Source organism: Scleropages formosus, chromosome 3 (genome assembly GCF_900964775.1).
Source record: "Scleropages formosus chromosome 3, fSclFor1.1, whole genome shotgun sequence".
NCBI lineage: Eukaryota > Metazoa > Chordata > Actinopteri > Osteoglossiformes > Osteoglossidae > Scleropages > Scleropages formosus.
Window position 1 is genome coordinate 10,915,763 of NC_041808.1, and position 22,007 is coordinate 10,937,769.

General features: G+C 45.1%; 1 protein-coding gene across 3 annotated transcripts in view; it reads left to right on the top strand.

The window, feature by feature from the left end:
* Positions 1 to 22,007, top strand: part of LOC108935244 (choline transporter-like protein 5-A) — a 98,347-nt gene that overhangs the window by 14,261 nt on the left and 62,079 nt on the right. The gene's annotated exons all lie outside the window — the stretch shown is intronic.

Below are 22,007 nucleotides of genomic sequence, written 5' to 3' on the forward strand. Positions count from 1 at the left end.
TAATGACCAAAAATAAATTTTCATAAAATACTTTTTTTTTTTATTATATTCTTTGGCAAAGTTACACGAACCGTAGGAAAAGAATGGTGTATTTAAAGCTTTGGGGAGTCAGTGGGGTAGTAGAGATTCTGCTCTTTATAACCTTTAGGTCAGGATGAAGGTCTTGGGGAGATGCGGTGGCACAGCAGGTTTGGCCAGGTCCTCCCTTCGAGTGGGTCTGGGGTTCAACTCCTGCTTGGGGTGCCCTGTGATAGACCCCCCTGGGTATGTCCCAGCCCCATGCCCTGTGCTGCCAGATTAGGCTCTGGTGTGTGTGTGTGTGTGTGTGAGAGCGAAGGTCTCAGTGGCACTAAAAAGTATTTGTTAAGGGTTTTTCTTCTGCTCGGATGTTCAGTGCATGTTTGATTTCTCAGCGTTGTAAATTTATTTATTTATTTGTTGTAGGTGTCATTACTGACTCGTTTGGAGGACAGTGGCCAAGGCGGGTGTGAAACTCTCCTCCTGGTGAATATGTATGAATTCCCGTTTTAGAACGGTCTCTACGGGACCCGGCAGCTCCAGAAGCCAAGGAGGGGGGGCGTCCCTGAGAGTCACTGTAGCATGGCGAGGGGCCATGCTGACTCACCGCGTTCCGGTCAGATCGCGGCGGTCTCTCCCCGGCAGCTCCGCGGGCTGCCGGAAATCTGGCACGGTGACGGGAAGTATCGTGCCCTGTTTTCATCGGCACTGAACACTTATATGGTGCCGCACAGCAGCAGCATTAGTTGTGGAACCACATCCCCATGGGCCATTTGTCACTCACATTCACAGTTTTTCCTGTGCCGAAATCCTGCCAAGGCAGCCTGCACTAAAATGTACGTTGCAGTAGTTTTGGATTTCCATCAGTTGGGTTGAATTTAATATAAAAGCATATAGTAACTTATTTTTTTAATAACAAACTGGAAAACAGTTAAATGTCCATGTGTGCACACACACATGCACGCACGCACGCACACACACAACAGAATATATAAAGGCAAACAAACCCCTTACCTGTCCCCTGTTCAGTGTCATTCAGACTTTTCAAGTGTCAGCAGTACAGAGACAAGCGCATACACCGAAAAAAGCTTGAAACTCCCTTTGGCATTTATCTGCTGTCCATGTCTAAAGTGCAGGGCAACTGCATTACTCTGGTATAATATAATTTCCTTTAAAAGGGAATGACCTCCTCTTGTTCGGTTCAAGTTATTGCTTGGTTTTCTAAAGTTTCTGCACAGTCTCAGTTTCAATAATAATAATAATAATAACAATAATAATAATCATCTTCAGCACGGGGGCACGGTGGCGTGGCAGGTTTGGCCGGGTCCTGCTCTCTGGCGGGTCTGGGGTTCGAGCCCTGCTTGGGGCGCCTTGTGATGGACTGGCGTCCTGCCCTGGCTGTGTCCCCTCTCCCTCCAGCCTTATGCCCTATGTAGCTGGGTTAGGCTCCTGCTCGGGACAAGCGATTTCAGACAGTGTGTGTTCTCTTAAGCTCTTTACAATATTTGACTACTGCTTACAGTTATTTACTCATTTACACAACTAGGTAACTTTTCCTGGAGCATTTCATGGTAAGTATATCTTGCTCAGGGGTACAACAAATGAGACCTGTATCTTTTCGCTCTAAGCTGGGGGGGGGGGGGGTTCTCGGCGCTGCACCACCTGCGGCTCCAAGTTATTTAGAGAACATCAAATTAACCAGAAACTTATATGGCCTTCTTTTCTCAGCCTATTTCATACCTTTAATTTGAATTTAGTATCCCGGTACTGCTGCAGGTTAATACCCCAGCGATAGGATCGTAAGAGCAGCCTGATGACATGGACAGCAGCATTTTGCACATAACAAATGAGAGAAATCAGTTTTTCCGTGGAGGATTGTGACTGCAGCTCAAGGTGTTTACTATGAGATAGGGTAAAGTAGCGTTCGCTGTCGCTCTGGCCTTGTACCGTAGTGAGGTGGGGGATGGGGAGAAGGAGAGCGTCCTCTCCCGCATTGTGCATTCGCTGCCGCAAGTCGAATGCATCAAGAAGGCCATCCCGTGCTTCCTGCTCGCATCTGTTTCCCATTATGTCCCCCGCTGTGCCCTTCTCCAAACAGAATTGAAATTGAGAGGTGTGGAGAAAAAAAAAAAAAAAAAAAACTAATTCAGCCCACTTAAATCGCCGAATCGGAATGCGTGCGCGGTGACCGTGGACGCTAAGGATTGGAAGGTGGTCGTTTTGGTAGCCGTGGCCGTCGTTCGGAAATACGGAAGTGAATTCTCGTAAAAGAAGCCGAAGCACGTTAGTCCGGCTCGTAACTAATTTAAACATTTCTCTGCGCTCCCTGTAACCTCGCAGAGGAAATAAATGTATGTCCCAAAGTACATACAAGAACACAAACTTTAAATAATTTAGACCGTGGGACACGTCTCCTGCTGGTGCCTCATTGCAGCCCGGTAAAAATCATGCTGACGTGTTAATTGAATCATATTTTCACATTCCCTCACAGACAAGTGACACTTTTCAGTCTTCCTTTTTTCTTCCTCGCACGCACGACTCCCGTGGTTACGTGTCACAGTCTCTGCCCACCATTGTACTTGGCAGTGCTCCGTGTTCTCAGATACCCTCTAATGAGATGACATGTACGGCGGTTATTTTAAGGACGACAGCTGACGACGCGTTGGCCTTCTGAAGTGGCTTTGGCTAGAAGCTTCCGCTAACCGAACAAATCGTACTGTAAATGAATAAATGTAAATGAGATGCATGCATTTTAATACTTAGGGAAGTATTGCGTAAATAGTTGCGTGGGAGAAAGCCCTCCCCTTGCATCCGAACCTTTTTTTTTTTTTTTTCCCCATAAGTGACACTATGTGTGCAACTTGATCATCTGTTGTTCTTGAGCTGACCGACCTCCTAAGTCAAATGGAGTTTGGCCCCGCTAGCCAAAACCATAAAAAATTGCCCATTCCTGGCCCCCGGAGGGAATAGGTGGAGATAACGCTCCGTTCCCATTAATATTTCTTATTGCTGTCATTTCCTGTCGGCTCCACGCCGCATCACGGGGGCCTCTGACTGCCTGCCTCCGCTCTATGATAGGGGGCCTAATTGGCAGCGGAAGATTTATTGAGTGGAAAGTGGAGATTCACACTCACGGAAAGTGTGTGACGGTGAATTTTCAAGCGGGGCGGCGGAGCTGATCGGCAGTGTACGGCCGCGCTGACTTCTGAACAGTGGAGGCCAGCAGTGCTACTTCGCGTAACCTCGGCTCCTTGACCATAATCAAGACATGAGTTTCTTCGCTGTTCCTTAAACAATAGCCCATCATGCAATGCATGGTCACTGTGGCCCAGAGCCTATTCTGGAGGTACAGGGTATGAAGCGGGGTACTCCATGGGCGGGATGCCAGTCCATCACAGGGCAATCATAGACATACTACAGTCCTTCTTGAGTCAACAGTTCATCTGAGACACATGTCTTCGGCTTGTGGGAGGAAACCGCTGCAAACTAATACAAACTCCACACAGGCTGAGCCGCATTTGAGCTGATGGCCAAAAGCACAGCCCGACACCCGGGAGACCCCGGCACCACCTGCTGCACCGCCGTGCCCCGGTCACAATCTTGTTATATTTTGATACCCTTGTGGCACCAATTTAAAAATAAATTGCTACAGTTTTTTTATACATTTATTCATTTAGCTGACACTTTTCTCCAAAGTGACTTGCAATTATTTATCCATTTATACAGCTGTATATTAGTACATTAATGTGCTAGAGAGTTTAAACTACAGACCCATTAGTTGAATGCATGTACTGGGACATGGTTCATATTTCTCCACATAGTCCAACCAGTGGGGAAATGTATTGTTTCCACCTGAGCGCTAGAACGGCATGTTACGGGAAGCCCTGAGCTTAATCAGAAGGGAAAACTTGAGCTGAGGAAATCGCACTTGGAAACGGTGCGGAGGATCATCAGCTGTCCCAGAGAGGAGGGGAGCTGTCAGAAATGCTGATGCTCCTGCATCTTCTGTCTCGCACTCCCACGTATCCTGGTGGAAGCCTCTCGGGATGCAACAGACCTCCCTCACGATTAACGTCACTCCGCGGGGGAGGTCTGACTCCCACAGATGGAAACAAGCACAGTTGGAGTCCTTGCCAAGATAGTGGTAGCTTAGATTTAAACTGGTAGGGTTTATACTTAGACAATAATGAGACAAACACGGGGATGAAGGACTGCTCTGAATGGTGGCGCTCGTAGGGCTTCTCCAAAGCAATATCCTAACTGCATGACCTCTTAGGACACCCAGTGTTCAAACTGACAGTTCTGATCACGATTTGACTTTATCGCCAGCAGTCAGCTGTTTCTTCAGTGACACCAAACTGAGCGTTTGTACATGTGATCAGGAATGAATAACTGGGAGGGCATTTTACTGCTCAGTCCTCTATCGAGGCCAGTCCTTGAACTTTCGAACCCTGAATCAGGAGAGTGTGGCAGGCAGGCTGGCCACCGGCGGAAATGGGCTGATACATCCCGGAGGACAACATATCCAGTCAGAAATATATATATATGTGCTCTGACTTTGTAAAACAGCCTGTAATAGAAAAGCTTTCAAGTCAATTTAATGAATGTGGCAACAAGAAATATTTCCTTGAGCAAATGCAGTTCTGTCATGTTTCCTTTAGTTATATTATAGGAACAGTTTCGTTTATTAGAATCTCATTTGCTGAATATTATCCTGTTTGGAGAAGCCATGTGATTATGCATAGGGAAATCTACAACTATGTCTGGGAATAACCATTATGTCTGCATGTGGTTCTTATTTTTTCCTTGATCGAGACGTATTAACAAGCAAACCGCGGTTACGCTGGAGAGATGGAGCTCCGCTATGACCAGGTGCCGTATGACCCTTCTCTCACACACGGTGTCTGTGCATCCCGAGCGGTCGACTCCAACATTGTGGGAGGAGTCCGAGAGTTGTAGATCCTCTCGTTCCGAGAAGTGAGAATTGGACGGGATTGCAGACCGAGGACCGAGACCTCAAGTGTGTGGTATGGTGTGTGGGATTTTGAAGGTTCCCAGACTGAAATCTCGGCACAGATTCTTCGGGGACTTGACAGGCCTTTCCCGTGTTTAGCAACATTGCCGAAGACCGTGAGCATTTCCCCTCGCGATTAAATCGCAATCCCGCATCCGCGCTGTTAGTTAATGCAAACATTCAATCGAGGGAGCAACTCGGTGGAAGAAATATGGAGACGTTCTCCAGGAGACCGTAAACAGAGGTACCCGAGTCAGTTCATAATTCATATCCGTTACGTGAGTGTCCCCTGTGGGTCTGCAGTATCCTCAGCTGGCTCCGACACATGCCATGATGTGCTGGCTGTAAATCGCTGGTGTTGACCCTGGCGGGGATCTTAAATGTCCGCAGTGACAGCTAATGTGTTATTACCAGGTGAAGTCCAGGAAGAGGAGAAAGTCCCGCCACCGCTCTCTGTTGCTACTCAGGCATTATGCATGGATCCCTTTAACATGGCTCTGGCTGTAGATGTTTATAGTTATTGCATTCATGTCAGTCTTACATTGTATGTTGCACTCATTAAGGTTCTTTAAATGTGTTTGTTTTTTTCTCCGGGAGATGCTTCCGTCCGGAAGCTACAGCTTTTTCCATTCCGGTCTGCGTGCTCCCATATGGCCGGTGTGTCGGGATTCCTGGTTTCTAGCATTTTCAGTAACCTTGGACAAAGGAATATTTCAAGATAAGAACGATCATACCCAGAGATACAGTATATCCGTCTGAGTTATGAGAATTAAACTTTACACGGAGTTTCGGTTAATACTCTGCTTTTTGAAAGGCATTGTTTGCGTTCACGAGGACCAGATTTTGCAGGTCTCCTGACAGCTAAACGGTGTGAAACATGTACATTTATTGATTTAGCTGACACTTTTCTCTGAAGTGACTTGCAATGATTATTAACTAGTATTAAGCGGATACCTTTAGAGTAACTTAGAGTGTTACTTCACTGAACTCCCTAGTCATGCACCCATCTGTATAGCAGAACAACATAACACACACGCACACACCACTTATCAAAATTCACATTCAAGAACACGCAAACTCCATGCGAGCAGAGCAGGTATCGAACCCATGTCCAGTTGCACAGCTCGTTCAGCGAGTGCGAATTCATTCTTTTCATTGATTTCTTTTGCCTCTTTTGTTTCCTTACAGGTTGAATTAATACAAGAAAAATGTCTATGTGTATGTAATTATCATATGTACAATATGTATCTTTTATTTGTGGGTCTTTGGTGAGTGTTTAGGGGGTGTGGTAGCACAGCAGGTTTGGCCAGGGCCTACTCTCTGCTAGATCTGGGGTTCAAGTCCCGCTTGGGCTGCCTTTCAATAGACTGCTGTCCCGTCCTGGGTGTGTCCTCTCTCCCTCCAGCCTTGTGCCCTCTGTTGCTGGGTTGGCCTCCAGTTCACCACGACCCTGCTTGGGACAAGTGGTTTGTGTGTGCGTGTTAAGTGTTTCTTATATAACAGTTACAGAAGAGCTGAATGAGTGCGGGTTGACAGCCATATAGTATAACAGAGTAATTCAAGAGGGGAAAATGCCTTGTTGTGTTGTGATAACTGATCTTAACTGTTCAGCTGTGTTAATTTTACTGGGTTTCGGTTATATTTTATCAAAAATAGGTGTCAGCTTTGGCACTCAAGAACTCAAAAGACATTTACTGTAGAAAATGTTAATCAAGAAATCACCTTACGAATGGTTTTACACAAATGCATTACCTTTCTACATGAGGGGAGACTGTACATTTTTCAAAGGTACTCCGATCATGCCGCTCCTGGGGCTTGAACTAGCAGCCATCGCTTTACTAGGTGGTGTCCATTGCTCCTACTTTACCCAGTGACTCCACATTATCGTCGTCATTTCTTTCTTTCTTCATATTTTACGGGCTGATTCAAATATTACTCGTGTATTTTGTATTATATCTTATTAATCAATCCAAAATGGTTTTCCCAGTCTGCGTTCTGAGCTCATCATTATTCTTGTGTTTGGGCCTCTGCGTACGCATGGTTATTTTTAATGGGCCCAGTGTTTTGCAAGATAATTTCTTCCCCCAGGAATACACGATTCAATATATATGTAACAAGCTAAAGCAAGTGCAATTTATTCCCATTCCTCTCAAAGTTCCCCTGCTAGGTTCTGCAAGTAAAGATTATTGCATGTCTTTAGTAGAAAAACACAATCCGACATCGCTCTTTATTTGCTGGGCTTTGTCCGCTTTGCGCTGTGTCCATCACCAGGCTCAAACCACTTCTCATCTTGGAGGGTTGAGTGAGGATCTGTTTCTTCCTCTTCCGTAACAGTCCCCCTGCCTTGGAATAATAAGACTTTTTAATTAATCTCACATTCCATTCAATTTCCCTCATCACTTTTATACTATTTCTGTTGTTTTATACAGCCCTCCCCTCCCCTCCATCCCTGTCTTAGTGTATATTGGTCTCGGAGGAGTGAACTGACAACCGATTTGCCTTTAGATGTGTCATCTTCTTTTCACCCCCCCCCAAAGAATTTAGTTTCTCTCAAGGTTGAGATGAGTCAACCTTTCCTCCTCCCTGCTTCCTTGGTGGAATGAAAGTTCAGCTGCTGTTGCTATGGCAAAGATCATTCAATATTCTAGTATCAAAGTGTGATGAAATACAGGATCTGTCTGCACGGGCTCCTGAAATCCTCAGGAAAGTCTTACCAAGTGAGACTGTCTTCATAAAACCTTGTTATCATGTATATTTCGGTATTTCATAAAGCTGTAATTACAGAGATAAATGTTGTAGTTCAGGCGGCACCTAAACCTGCAGAGAAGGGAAGTATTGAATTCAGCTTTGAGTTGTCAAACGTATGCGGTATGGGCATACTGCCACGCAGTAAAACTTTACCTCGCTTCCAGGTCCCAAGAAACATCAAACAGAAAAGTGAGGAATATTAAATATGTATCTGGGTTAGCTTTGTTTCATTTGTTTAGACAGGGAATGGACTAAACATTGGTACTTTTTCCCATAACGACCAAAAAAATTACCATTGTTCAATGCAGGCAATTACCCAAGAGCAGCGTAAAGCAAGGGCTGCTAGGGGATTTGCTTCATGGTAATAACAGGAGAGTTTCCACGTCAAGAGCAAAGTCTCCCTTTAGTGACCTGCGGATGGGGAAACTCTTCACATCGAGAGGACAAGCGCAAATTGACTCGAGTGAGTCCCTGAGCCAATCCACCCCACACCGTGCGAAGGCCGCATTATTATGTCCTGTAGAACGGAATTGATTCCTGCAGTCGTCTGCAGAAAAGTTTTGATGCCCAGATGTGGCTCCGTTAAGCCAGGGCTGTAGCTGACTCAAAATCCCCCGGCCCAGCAGCTTTAAGAAGAATCCACTGTCCCACATTTTGAACCCTTCGTTGTCCTGCCTCCCACATGCTGACAGTCGCTAACACTTGAGTCAGACTGCCTCACGTGAGGTTTTTCTTCCTAGGATTGAGAAGGGACTCTGCATGGGAGCTCTGCCAGCTTGCTGTCTTTGGAGCTCTCAAGAAGAGGCTTTAAATACCATATATATTAATAAAAGAGTAGGTGATTCTCAGGGCTTTCACCTGGGCTCCAGCATTCACACAGTTGACAGGAGCTAGAGTGCCGGGATTGCTTCAGATCGGTTTCTGCTCGAAGGCTGTAGGACGGGAGGTCCATCACTGCCTGGTCCTTTGGAGGAGGGGTATAGAAGATCAGCTGTGTGTGCCAGTGCACTGCAGTGCCAGCTTCCTCAGCTGGCATTTGTACAAGATGTTTGCTTGAGTCAAAATTGGTTGAAGGGTGATGTTTCTTCAGCGCAGCCCACATCCCCAGTCTCCAAAAGGTAAATGTTTGACAGTCTCCATATTCAGAGCTCATCTTAGTGGAATTGTGCAAGTGCTGAACCGGAAGCTTCAATGAGACAGCCCATCCTAGAGTGTTTCCACTTCTCATTGGCTGCCTGTCAGATCTCTAAACCTTTTTAAGGGGTTGCCACATGCTCAGTGCTAGATGTTGCAAGGCAAGGAGGAATCATGGTGTGCAATTATGCAGTTTCATTTGAAAGCGTCAGAAATGAAACAGCCATCTGGTACTAAATCAGGCTTTGATCTCACACTGTATTTATTCAGATTCATCCCATTTGGTAAGAGAGATGGGAAACACTTCCCTGCTGTTCAGCGTGCCGGATCATTTGGGTTAGGCACATTCAAAAACCCAGTTGAAGGAGAGCATGACATCACACAGCTCCATCCCGCATGACCTCTGTTCTTGCCATCAAACTCCACGACTTTCTTTCTCTCTCTGAAAAAGTCACAGATGGGAGCCCCTCATCATCATATTTGCTTATCTGCCCCGTTTTAACCTGCCTCTTATCGCAAATGGCACTGGTGGCTTCAGTGACCTACGTTCCTATGGCAACGATTCGGAATTCTGTGGGATGATTGGGAGTTGTGGAGGCGGCCTGCGCCGAAGTGCTCTCTCTCTTTCAGTCTTTCACTCTTTCACTCTTTCTTTTGCTTTTTCCCTCTCATTCTTCTGTTGAGAATTTGATGGTGGCAGAGTGGGCCTCCTACCTACCTGTGGTGGATTTGGAGAAGGCATTCCTTGTGTGGAAGAAGAACTGGCCTAACAATTAGTGTCCTGTCCTGGGAACTGCATTAGGCCTCTGTCCACTGTATGAAACTTTCGTGTTGGTCAGTTGTCAGACTTTTCACACTAATACACATTTTCCATGTAGTCTGTCTCAGCAGAGTGGACGCACCCTGACATCTCCTTTAGCGATGCATAGACATCGCAAATGTGACTGCTGCTAAAACTTGGAGAGAATTCTTCACCAGTAATGAGCCCAGTAAGGCTCAGTTGGGTTTAAAGGGTTTAAAGATTAGCTCTTGTCACATATGCCTCCACATGTGCACGTGATACACTGGCCTGGAAACAGTCATTACAGTTTTAGCTTTGGCAGAGCGAGTCACTGTGCAGAGCTGTAATGGGTGAACCTGGGTGGCTCCTTGAGAAGCCACAGAATCGAATAGATGCAAGAAGAGCTGCGGGTGCCAAGCGAACATGTGCACGGGCATCGACGCTCAGAAGACCTCATTGATTCACAAGGGCTTTATGTAATGTGGCACGGTGTGGGCATACTAGATCGCAGCACCACTGCCATTTTCAGATTCCCTTTCACTGTCATTGCCTACTTGTGACGTGAAGGAACTCCACAGTGAAAGGGGCACTAAGGTTTGGGTTGGGGTTTAACTGGGTTTTAGCGCTTGATTTTATTCCTTTTTGAGGGAGCCAAGCCAGACAGCTCTATCACAGTGAACGATGCAGCTGTCTATGGGCACCTGTGATTGATGGCGTTGCCTCCTTCTGCTGGAGGGTTTCTCAGAAATGAAAGGGAATGGAATGGAATGTCACAGCCTGGCTGTCTGGTCGGTTGTGTGGAAGTTGCAGCTTAACCCTAAGACAGAACCGAACAGAACAAAATTATCAGTTGACGTCTAATAATTATTCAGCTTTGAATCACTTATTTGACCATATTATGTCACCTTTAGACACCTTTGTTCATCTTATCCATGCGTTTTCTGCAGTTCATTTAGCCGACTCTTTTCTCCCAAAAACTTACAAAGTTAAGGTATTTACAGTTATTTACCCATTTATACAAATTCAACAAATTCAAATCCAAGACTCTGGTTATGACCTACAAAACCATAAATGGAACTGCTCCCAGCTATCTAAAAGACCTGATCATCCTCTACACCCCAAGCAGACTGCTACACTCCTCCACCTCTGCGCACTTGGTGGTCCCACGCACAAAGGTCCAAAAGCAAAAGCACAAAAATTCTCATTTCTGTTTCCGATGTGGTGGAATGACCTTCCCCTCTCACTCAGAACTGCTGAATCTCTCTCTACATTTAAAAAGGGTCTTAAAACTCACCTCTTCCGGACTCACTTCTCCACCGATCTCTTAAGTTCGTGTAATGCATAAATGTTCACGCTCTATAACTTTGAGATCGTAACTGCTGAATGACGAATAAACTTTCATGCAGCTGCTCGTGTAATGTACATGTTTAAAAAAATGAATAGGAATTGTCGATTATTTCAATAAACCTTTATGTAGCTGCTTGTGTGATGTACATCAGTTCATCTGGTACAAAGTAACAAATGAACTGTGCTTTAGAATCACGCGTCTCCATCTAAGCCTCTCTTTCTGTTCATGTAATGCAGACATTGTATTTTCTATGAGATGTGCTCCACTTTGGAGAAAAACTTCTGCTAAATGAATAAATGTAGTAAAGCTGGATATTTTTTTACTGGAGAAGTTCAGGTTAAGTACCTTGCTCAGGGGTGCTAGAGCAGGAGATGGGATTGAAACCTAAGTGGAGGCTCGATCCACTACACTACCTGCTACCCCATTTGTTCTAATTTGCTTGTTTTGCTTGCAGACTTGAGCAGTGCTTAGGAAGCTGAGGAATTAATGGAATTATGAAGCCATAATTAGTTTCTTGGACATGGCTGTATCGATAGTTATCTTCTCTTCGCAACTCCATCTCAGCTGAAAATTGAACTGCTGTTTCATTTCAGTCACCTTCTGGGCATTTTGATTTTCCATGTTATTATGATGAAATCACCATCATCCAGTGCTCATGATGATTCCTCCAAAGCTTCTCCCACTAGCACAAAATGGTTAGTGTTTAATCCCATTTGGTAAAATGTGGCTCTGCCATTGTCACATTTGCAGTTGAAGCCCATCAGAATTTACCATGCACTGGTGCCTTAATTACTTCTGTAGTGTCAAACAGTTACTGGATTTCTCTTCCCTTGGCTTTGTGCTCATAATATATGCCAAGTGTGCCCTAGTTGCACCAATATCACGGCCCTGCCTCCCTCGTTCTGGTCCTGCCTAATAATCTATAATTCATCCCTCTGCTGGATTGTTCTCTCTGTGGATTAGAAGGATGGCTACTGTGCCACTTCCAGGCTCATATACATCCCTAACAAAGAGCTGCAGTGTGAGGGGACAGGATGGGGCAGAACTGATAGACCTTAATGCCCTACACATAAGAAAACTTCAGACACAAAGTATTTTAAAAAATGGAAATGCACTTTCCAAGGCATTTGACAGGGTGATGGGACATCATGTCTACATAGTGTATCTTCGGTTCATTGGGCCGCAAATGACAAGAATTCTGCAAACGGCAGGATTTCTGCGAGAGGGATTCAGTGTCAGACATGACCCAACACCGTCTTTCAAAGTCTCTGAGGGGCCTTCACGCACAGGCTGTGTCTGCGTGTGGAATCTCAATAGTTTTCTGTCATAGCATTAAAGTCATGTTGGATCACTTTCTGCACAGTACAGTAATAACAATTATAGTTACAAAAAACATCTGCAAAGGGCTCAGTTGCACCTTTTTTGGTTCTGTGACAAAATGGTCACATTCCCACAGTACCTGGTCCATTGTTATATTCAGGTTGCAGTCCACAAAGTTTCAAGGCCAAGACTCACACTGTCGAGTGTGGTAATTCCAAAGTCACGTCACAGAATGACATCATCATAGTGCCAGTGCCAACAAAGCAATATTAAAGAGTGGTATTAATGGACTCAGTGAAGAGACGTGCGATTCCACCGCTAAGAGCTGCAAGAGTGACTTGGTAAGACTCCTTCGCCAGCTCTAGGAATGACCCCGGGAGAAAATAACAAGATTAGATGTGAAAGTCAGATCATGCTAGGGCACTACAGAATTCATGACATTGTTCACTAGAAGGACCTCGCAGTTCTGCAATAAAATGTTTTGGGCAATGGGACTTCAGCATACTTTAAAGATCTCATCATCTGCTACATATGTACAAGACCTGATCATCCACTACACCCCAACCAGACTGCTGTGCTCCTCCACCTCTGCCCACTTGGTGGTCCCATACAAGAAAAGTCCAAAAGCAAAAGCATGAAGGTTCTCAGTTCTGGCTCCAAAGTGGTGGAACGACCTTCCTCTCTCACTCAGAACTGCTGAATCTCTGTCCACATTTAAAAAGTGTCTTAAAACTCATTTCTTCCAGACTCACTTCGCCCATAATCTTTTAAGTTTGTGTAATGTGTAAATATTCATGCTTTATAACTTTGAAATCATATGTGTTAAACAACAGATAAACGTTCGCGTAACTACTCCTGTAATGTAACGTAAATGTTTATATATGAAAATTTTTTAAAAAATATATATATATATATATATATATATTATTAGGAAGGTGATTAGGAATTGGCGATATTCGGATAAAGTGTTATGCAGCTACTCACGTGATGTACGTTGGTTCATATGGTGGAAAGAAACAAAGTAGCTGGACTTAAGAATCACACGTCCGCATCTAAGTCTCTCTTCCTTCTAATGTAACGTACACATTGTATTTCCTATGAGATGTAAATCACTTTGGAGAAAAGGATCTTGTAATGAATAACTGAAAAAATTACATAATGAAAAGCAGCCTGACTTCAGGTCTCTCCTGTTTTGGGCTAAAAGTGAGAAAGAAACCTTGTGGGTTGTGGGTGTTATTGGGTTGAGGTGAGAAGGGCTGTAAGGAGGAGGAGAGCAGATTGAACAACTAGAGAGTTATGGCAGCACAGGATTTACTGCGGCGACCCTACCTGCATCCCGGCATGTATGACAGCAGATTTCTGAGCCAGAAGAAGCATACTTCAAATTCAAAAATGCTTAACCAAATGTATGAAGAGAATGTGTGTATAATTTCTGATTTAAAAAAAAAAAATACTCTCAATAGTATCACAAACTATTTCGATATGAATCTTGTTTTTGGATCATTTAGAGTATGCCTGTTCACACAGTATAATTAACCACTTGGTACCAAGAAATAAGTCAATAGGTATCTTAAGTGCCACTGAGTTTGACACAGAGTGTGATGAGTCATCATGCAGAATGCAGCAATGTATGAGTTAGTCTGAGGAATGTGACAGAAAACCATCTCTTCTGAATAACCTAAAAACGCGCTCCAGTTTTTTGTTAAAACCCGTGCCACAATAAAGGTTTCAGGTGGTGGTGTGGATGATGGATTCTGTTAAATATGGCTGTTTGTCAGGTGAACCACTTGCCGATGTTATATGATACCCGCCGGTGGAGCTCGGAGGGGCGCGAAGTGCAGAAAGGTGGCACTTAATTAATCAGCTGTTGTCCTGCTGGTGGCCCGGCAGTGCCGCGTGTCGAGCGGCGAGGGGAAAACCGTGGCGAAGTGGAGAAGAAGCTATGATGTGTAGGCCTGGATGGTTTTTCAACCCCCCTCCTTACCCCTCTTCTTTCTGATCACGCTGGCAGTGTGACCTGGGTGCTGCGCTAGGACCTCTGTAATGAGAGTTGTCTGGGGTTCAGTGTCCCCATGTGGTCGTTCTCATAAAAATCGCTCTAATACGACAAAAACGTTAAGTGCCTAAACACATTTCAATATCAGCGGTGTATTTTGATGTTTAAAGAATTATTTTTAAAACTGGCTTTTGTATCTCATGATATTTGCACTGCCTTCTGTGAAACCGGACTTTACTCCCTGCTGTGGTCACTTTTGAGGTCTTATATATAGGCCACTGAGACCATCAGTGTTTCTGGGTGTTAACCCTGAAGGGTAAAATACTGAAAATACTGTAAATGCTGCATTCAGATCGGAATCTGGAAAATGCCAAAATACTGAATTCCCATCACCAATGGGACGATTCTCCATTCCCATCACTTTACAGAAAGCTCACATACGCACTGTCTGTACCTCTTCTCCCATATGGGGTCACGGAGAGCTGGAGCCTAACCCGGCAACACAGGGCGTAAGGGGACGCACCCAGGACGGGGTGCCAGTCTGTCGCAAGGCACCCCAAGTGGGACTCGAACCCTAGACCCACTGGAGAGCAGGACCCGGTCCAACCCGCTGCGCCACCGTGCCCCCCCTTTTACAGAAAGCTGAAATACTCATTTTGCGTCACTATGGGATAAATGCCGCAATACCCAATGTTCTTCACCATGACGTAAATGCTGCGATATTCAGTGCTCGTCAGTGTGGGGTAAATGTTAAGAAACCTACAAGGCTACATGCGGAAATGCCTGTCAGTGTGGAGCAAATACATGATGCCTACCACCAGGGAGTGGGAGTTTAATTCCCTTCACTACACGACGAAGGCCACTTTCTTCTTTTATTCAGTTTGACCACCAAGTATATTTATGGGATTTCATGTAGGAAGCAACTATAGGTTCTTCCGAACCAAATACGGATGCATTTGAGGACAAAGAATAGTTAGAGCGGATCGGTCTCGGAAATTTCTGCGGTCGCGCGCTGGAACGTAAGGACTGTTTTGGTAGCCCATTGTTGACAAAGAGGCGCTACGGAGGTCACCCGTCCTTGTGCCACCTCTGTAGGTTTGTGGAGATACTAAGCCCAGAGGGATGGATGTGCTCCAAGCGGTGTGCTCCGTTTGGGGAGTAATTAAGTGCTTGCGTGAATGGCTATTCATGCACGTAATTGTTTTATTTCCGTAGCGGCACGTAGGTGATCGGGCCTTGCGTGTGAGAGCGGTAAAACTTGTCGATCACAGAGAGATGAGACTGCAGCAAGGATGCGTTCCACAATTCATGCATCATTCTGACAACATTTTATGCTGCGACCGTGTTTATTCTGAGGTGGACCATCATTCTCATTATTCTCACATGCTTTCTGACAACGCTCAGTTGAAGGTAATGCGTTCCGACGAAACTTCCTGCATGTGACGACAGGAAAATTTGTAATCCTGAAACATATTGCTTGGCTGTCACCCTGATTCCTCGTGATTGGTTGTTCGTGCCTGTTTCTGGGACTTGAACCTGTCCTACTTTTTATCCAAAAAGAGTGGACCTGGAATGGGCCCACAGAGTGGGGAGAAGGCAGAGCTTCTGTGCAGCTGCCAAAGCAGTGATCCACACTGTTTGTGAAAATGACCTACTTTAGCACAGGCTGCATATTAAAGATTAATAATTGCGAACAAACGAAGCCCCGCTGTGGCTCTGAGTTCCATTACATATGGACCGCTTTCATCTTAGCACCTGTCGGTGGATCGGGGTCCAGGACAGTAAGGGCCTGGGGTAGGAAAGCGATCACTAATGGAAATGGGTCCGAAGACTAACCGCTGATTTCCACTTCCCGATGTTTGCCTCTCGGCTGCTCAGGTAGCGTAGTGGTAGAAAGAAAGGCCCTGCTGCACTACCTTAAGCAAGGTGTCTAACCAGAATTCACTCGCTCACTTTCATTAACTGCTTTCGATGGTCAGGGTCGTGGCGGTCCGTAACGTATGCTGGAACCTCTGAACCCAAGGCCTGAGGGTATACCATGGATGGGACACCAGTCCTGCGAGGGCTAGCCACACACGAGGACTGCATATCTGTGGGTTATGGGAGGAATCCAAAGCACCCAGAGCGAACCCACGCTGACACAGGGAGGGCGTGCAGACACCACACAGACTGGATTTGATCCTGTGCTCAAGCAGCCCAGGCCTTTTATTAGAATGCTTTATTGTAGATGAAGAGCGCTACCCTCTGCACCAATGCATCACCCTAACCATAACTGCTCCAGTACAATATCAGGCTCTTTAAATGGGGAAAAGGGGGAGCGGTGGCGCAGCGGGCTTGGCCAGGCCCTGCTCTCTGGTGGGTCTGGGGTTCGAGTCCTGCTTGGGGTGCCTTGCGACGGACTGGCATCCTGTCCTGGGTGTGTCCCCTCCCCCTCTGGCCTTGCACCCTGTGTTGCCGGGTTATGCTCCAGTTCGCTGCAACCCTGCTCGGGATGAGCAGTTTCAGACTGTGTGTGTGTGTGTGTGTGTGTAAATGGGGAAAATTACCACTCACTCTGGATAGCGATATCAGATTGAGCCTTTTGCTGCTCTGGTGATGGTAACAAACATGCTGTTTTGACGGCGCACAGGTTCTGACTGTTGAATTAGCATGCTGCACAGGCGTTGCATCCAGGAAGTTACTCTGCAATTAGATTTGGTTGTGCCATTAAAAGCAGCTCCAAAGCTTTGCACGTCTGTCGCATTCCCTTGTAATGAATACAAAATTAAGGCGTCCCCAGTCTTCCGCGTTCATGTATCGGAGCACGCTTTTACATTGCCAACAGATTTGCTCTGACCACTATAAGCTGTGAAAATCAGACTTTGGATGGAGCTCATCTGCATACTTATGATTAGCATAGGCATTTTTTCTGTGCGTTATCTCTTCATACTCCAAGTATCGCTGAGGAGCGCTAAAAAAAACATCAAGGCTTCCTATCTGATTTATCATCGTTTACTTTGTTGTACACCTTTTAACAATGACTAATAGACAGGCTTGATTTGATTGACCTTTCACAGGAAGTCTTAATTTATCACTTTCTGTAACGGACTTGACAGAAGTCATTACGCATTGCTTATGAATTGCATTTTTGCAAAGCGATAAAAATAATTATAGGTGAAAAACTTGCCTGCTCTCCGGGCAGACTGCATTAGCTGTTATCACATTACGTACCCGTCGCTTTCTGTCTTCTAGCGTTTAATTGCATTCCTCCCCTCCTTGTCTTCAGTGCAGACTGATGGCAGGACATTAGTTTAAATTATTACTTTGCAGTGCGTTCGTTCAACAAACGTGTTGTTTTTGTGTGTGTGTGTGTGTGTGTGTGTGTGTGTGGTTTTTTTTTCTTTTTGTGTTCTTTCGTTCAGTGCAGAATATTCATTTAATCGTGTTCTCGGAAGAGCCGGCTGGCACTTCAAGTGCGAATACAGCCCCGCCCTGTTTGAGGGGCAGAAAGGCTTCAGACCTTGCTTTTCCAAAATCTCGCAGTTTGCTTTGAAACTCATTATTCTGTACTTCTGTCCAGTTGTTCATTTCGTCTCTCTAGTACTTAATTTTTAGAGGTTCCTACCTAAGTTGCCAAGGGAATCCAAGCAGCCTTTTCAGGTCAGAAGCTATAATGACCGAGGATGTGAGTTAAGGTTTGACCTGTGAAGGGGCGTAATTTGCTCGATATTGTGATCTGTAACAATGTGCGGAAGACGACGTGGTTGCCATAGCCTCCCAAAGGTGGAGTTACGTTCCCCCCGTAGGAGAGAGATCAAATCCTGTGCACTGGTCCGAGGAGGGAGCCGAAGGGAACCGTTACATAACGATCTTACGCTCTTATCCACTCCACAGGAAGAAGCTCTGTCGTTAATGATGCCGCCCAGTCGGCATGTTTCTTATTTTGGCAAAAAATATGTATATCTTTGAGATGAGGCCTCTGCTGAGTTGGACAGCATTTATTATTTATTGCCAGCCAAGTCAAAGACTGCTTCACATATTTTTCCATTCATTTGTTTTTTTTTCTTTTCCCCAGGCTTGTTGGCCAGTGATTTGGGGAGTGGGGGGGAGGCATTCAAAGCAAGGCACGAATGGTCTCTTCTTTGAAAGGGAAGTGTTGCAAGACATGTGTAACGCTCTCTTTCAGCTACTTTGACACACGGTGACATGGGTTACAGTGATTGCAGCTCCAAGGAAAATTTTTTCATGCAATGTGAGATGGAAGGGATGAAAGGTTATGCATATGACCTTGTTGTACAAAAGGTCAATGCATTCACTCGAGCTGAACTACTTCTGCTGTAATTCTAAGATACTTTGATAAGATACTTTTTTTACTAGAATTTTAAGGATGTTACAGAGAATGTGAATAGCATTTATATGCTACGAGCAAAACAGTTACCATATGCTCGCTTTGTTGGTGTGGTCGTAATGATTAAACCCTTATTGTGGCATTCATTTCAGTATAGTGGTAGTAATTGCATTGAACAATTGCCCATATGTTAATTTGTCACAATAACACAGTTCTTACAGTTCCCGCTTTAACAACTGTCATTTTAAAGTGAAATGATTAAGGATAAGTAAACAAGAGTAGTTCTACAGCAACCCGTTCCATCTCCCATTTCATTTCATTGTAAGGGATCTATAAACGGAAACATATTTCACACAGTCCTTTGGAACAAGGAAAACAACACCGAGCCTGTATTCTTTAACAAGTAAGAAACTAACAGGTTGTTGATAATTTCCTTTCCTTTCACCACCTGCTGACATCTGAGGTGTAATCAGAATTCCCTCAGATTAGCATATAGTGTTCGGTTCTGGACCGCAATGGTATATCCCCTTCGAGAAGCTTGGGAGCAGATGAGTACAGTGTCAGGTAAAGTGTGGCTGGAGATTCCTGGTAGGCTGTCTCGAGTGTGCACCCCACCCAGATCTGCTCTAAGTCTGATGAATGACTAACAGGAAGTGTGCCGTTGACTTTACAGTGCAGTCTGATGTGGGTGAGAAGGTGAATGGCAGGATCACTTGTGAACCAGGAATGCAAAACTTATGCAGCGGACTCTTTCCCATTATGTCCTTTTATGTGCCTCTCAGATACGACAATGTACCTTGGAAACAAAAACCCGCTGCGCACAAGCACGTGTCGCCGTTTCCGTGGTGATGGAGCGCTTTATTGTTTTGCTTTATTGCTTTATTCTTGTCACTTTTATTATATTTATTAACTGTAAGACAGCACACTCTTCTTTCACGTTAACAGGCATATGAGGCCAGGATGTGTTGTGATTTCGTACGGTGGCTTCGAGGGCCGGGTGCAGTTGGTGACCGCACTGAGTCGTGAGGTCTGCGATCCAATGTACGCACCTGATCGATTTTCGGTTGCTGTCAGGATCATGTTACCAGCGTTTGCACCAGTTAGGAAATTCTGCTGTAGAAGGTGGGCATGCACAGGCACTAAAATCCATCAGCAGCCCACGGGCCTCTTCCACCCAGAACGGCTTTCCATCTCCTGGTCCGCTGCTGAATTCCACTGAGGGGAAATGGATTGGCCACTATGCAACGAGAGATGCAAACACGGAGGCAAGTGGTGGGCAGATGGCCGCATTCTCTCCAGTAAGATCCTTCCTGAGGGTGATTTCACAGCTCGGAAACAATCAACACAACACACCTGCGAATGAAAGCTAACAAACACCAAGTCAGAAGAATAATTTACAAATGTGCATGTATGAAACTGATACTTTTAGCGGCTTGGCCTGTTTAATATCACCAATTTAACTGCACAGCAGTGAATAAAAGGACAGTTCAACTACTGTATATTAAAATATTCTTAGAGTGGGCCAATGGTATTGTCAGCTGCTAAATGAGAAAATGCAGTCTAAACCATAACACTGGATTATATTCATGTAGTTAAAGTGTGATGCTTTTGTAGGTTTTTTAACTGTCATTATCACTGCTGGAGTGTAGCTGAGTTTTGTGCTCAGGTTTCATTAACACGCAGAAACATCTGCTGCCCTAGAGTTGCGACACGTGCCAAATCCAGGTTATGCCAAAAGCATGTGGAACCTGCTGGATGTTTAGCTAGAACCCAAATGAGGCATAACCACTCTCAGAAGACTCCAGTGGCCCTTCAGCAACGTATACTCCAGAACAGAGCCTTCCTGATTTGATACTTAAAGCCAAAGTATGTTTTTTATCATCAACCTTCAGGTATAATGCGGGTGAGTCTTTCTTCTTCCATTGCCCCATAATCCCTCCATTTATGGTACCTCATCTTGATGCAGAACATGTTGTGGGAATTTCAATGGCCATTAATTGAAATGTTTTTGCAAAGTGATAATGGTAATAAGTAGTTTAACGTATGCCCTGGGAATTGTGGAGCATATTAAAAAGGATAAACATCTTTGTGAGCTCCTGAAATGTATTCAGATGGTGGTGCTTGGTGTTCCAGGGTTGGGGGTATATGCTGCTGAGTTGTGCAGAGAACTTGTGAAGAACCTGTGAAGAACCTGAGTAGAAGCTAAGGGAGGAGGCAGAGGGAATTCAGGTGGAATATAGAGACGTGTCATTGTATCCCCTCAGGCTACTCCAGAGGGATGAACAGTCCTAGTTTTCACGCATCTTCTTGGGGGTGAAGTTTGAAGAATACCTTTGGGGATGGAGAAGAGTTGCAAAAATTCACAGCAATGCCCTTGTTCTTCTTTGCTTCTTGTTCAGAAGCGTAAGAGCGATTCAGTAGGGGAAACAAGGAGGATTAAAGAAGACGAGAGGACTTTGAGTATTTCTGGGCATCCATTAGTTGAAGCTGTTGAAGAAATAAAGGCACTGGGTAAGACAGTACTTTACGAACCCAATGTATAATGTGTGGTTGCGTGTCCCAGTTGGGGTTCTTGCATACTTCCTTTCTGACAAATACAAATATCCAGGAATATAAATATATTGTGGCGCACAGCACCATGGGTTTGGATGGGGTGAAGAAGGACGCAGAGGCAGCATTAATTTTGAACGTTTTATTCGAACACCGGCACACAGGGAAGTAATGCTCTCGGTCCGAGGACCCCATTTCCTTCAGGACCTGTGCGTCTAGCCAGCTTTCCCAGCCTGCTTAGCTCCCCCAGGCTCTCTCCTCTTTCGTATTCGGGTATTTCGTCCTCGGGTATTACAGCTGGAGGTCAAACCTGCAACCTTTAGATCCCAAGGCAGAGGCTCTAACCACTACACTGCTAGCTGTCTCCTTCATAAAGTTTTGATAGGTGCGGGGTCGGACTGCATGCACTGATTGCTAAAAACAACAGGTTACTATAAAAAAGAGCGGTGATAAACTCAGTTTTCCTCCCAGCTTTGTCTTAAGTGACTCCTGTCCTCAGGAGCCAGTATTTTTTGCAGTCAGCGGCTGCTTCAAACTTACAACTCCAGATGGAGCTGCCTGAGTGATGCACTTGACTTTAAAGTTGAAGAGCCCAAGGAGCATTGCAAATCGTAGAGCTAGAGAGCTACGAGGTGTCCGAGATCACTAAAGCCCCTAAAGACCTCAAAGTTTTCAATGAACCTGAAGATTTGCATGGTGAATCAGCATGTGGATGTGCAAGTATGCATGTTGAGTCTTAAACAGCAACGGCTGCCTCGGAAACAGACTACG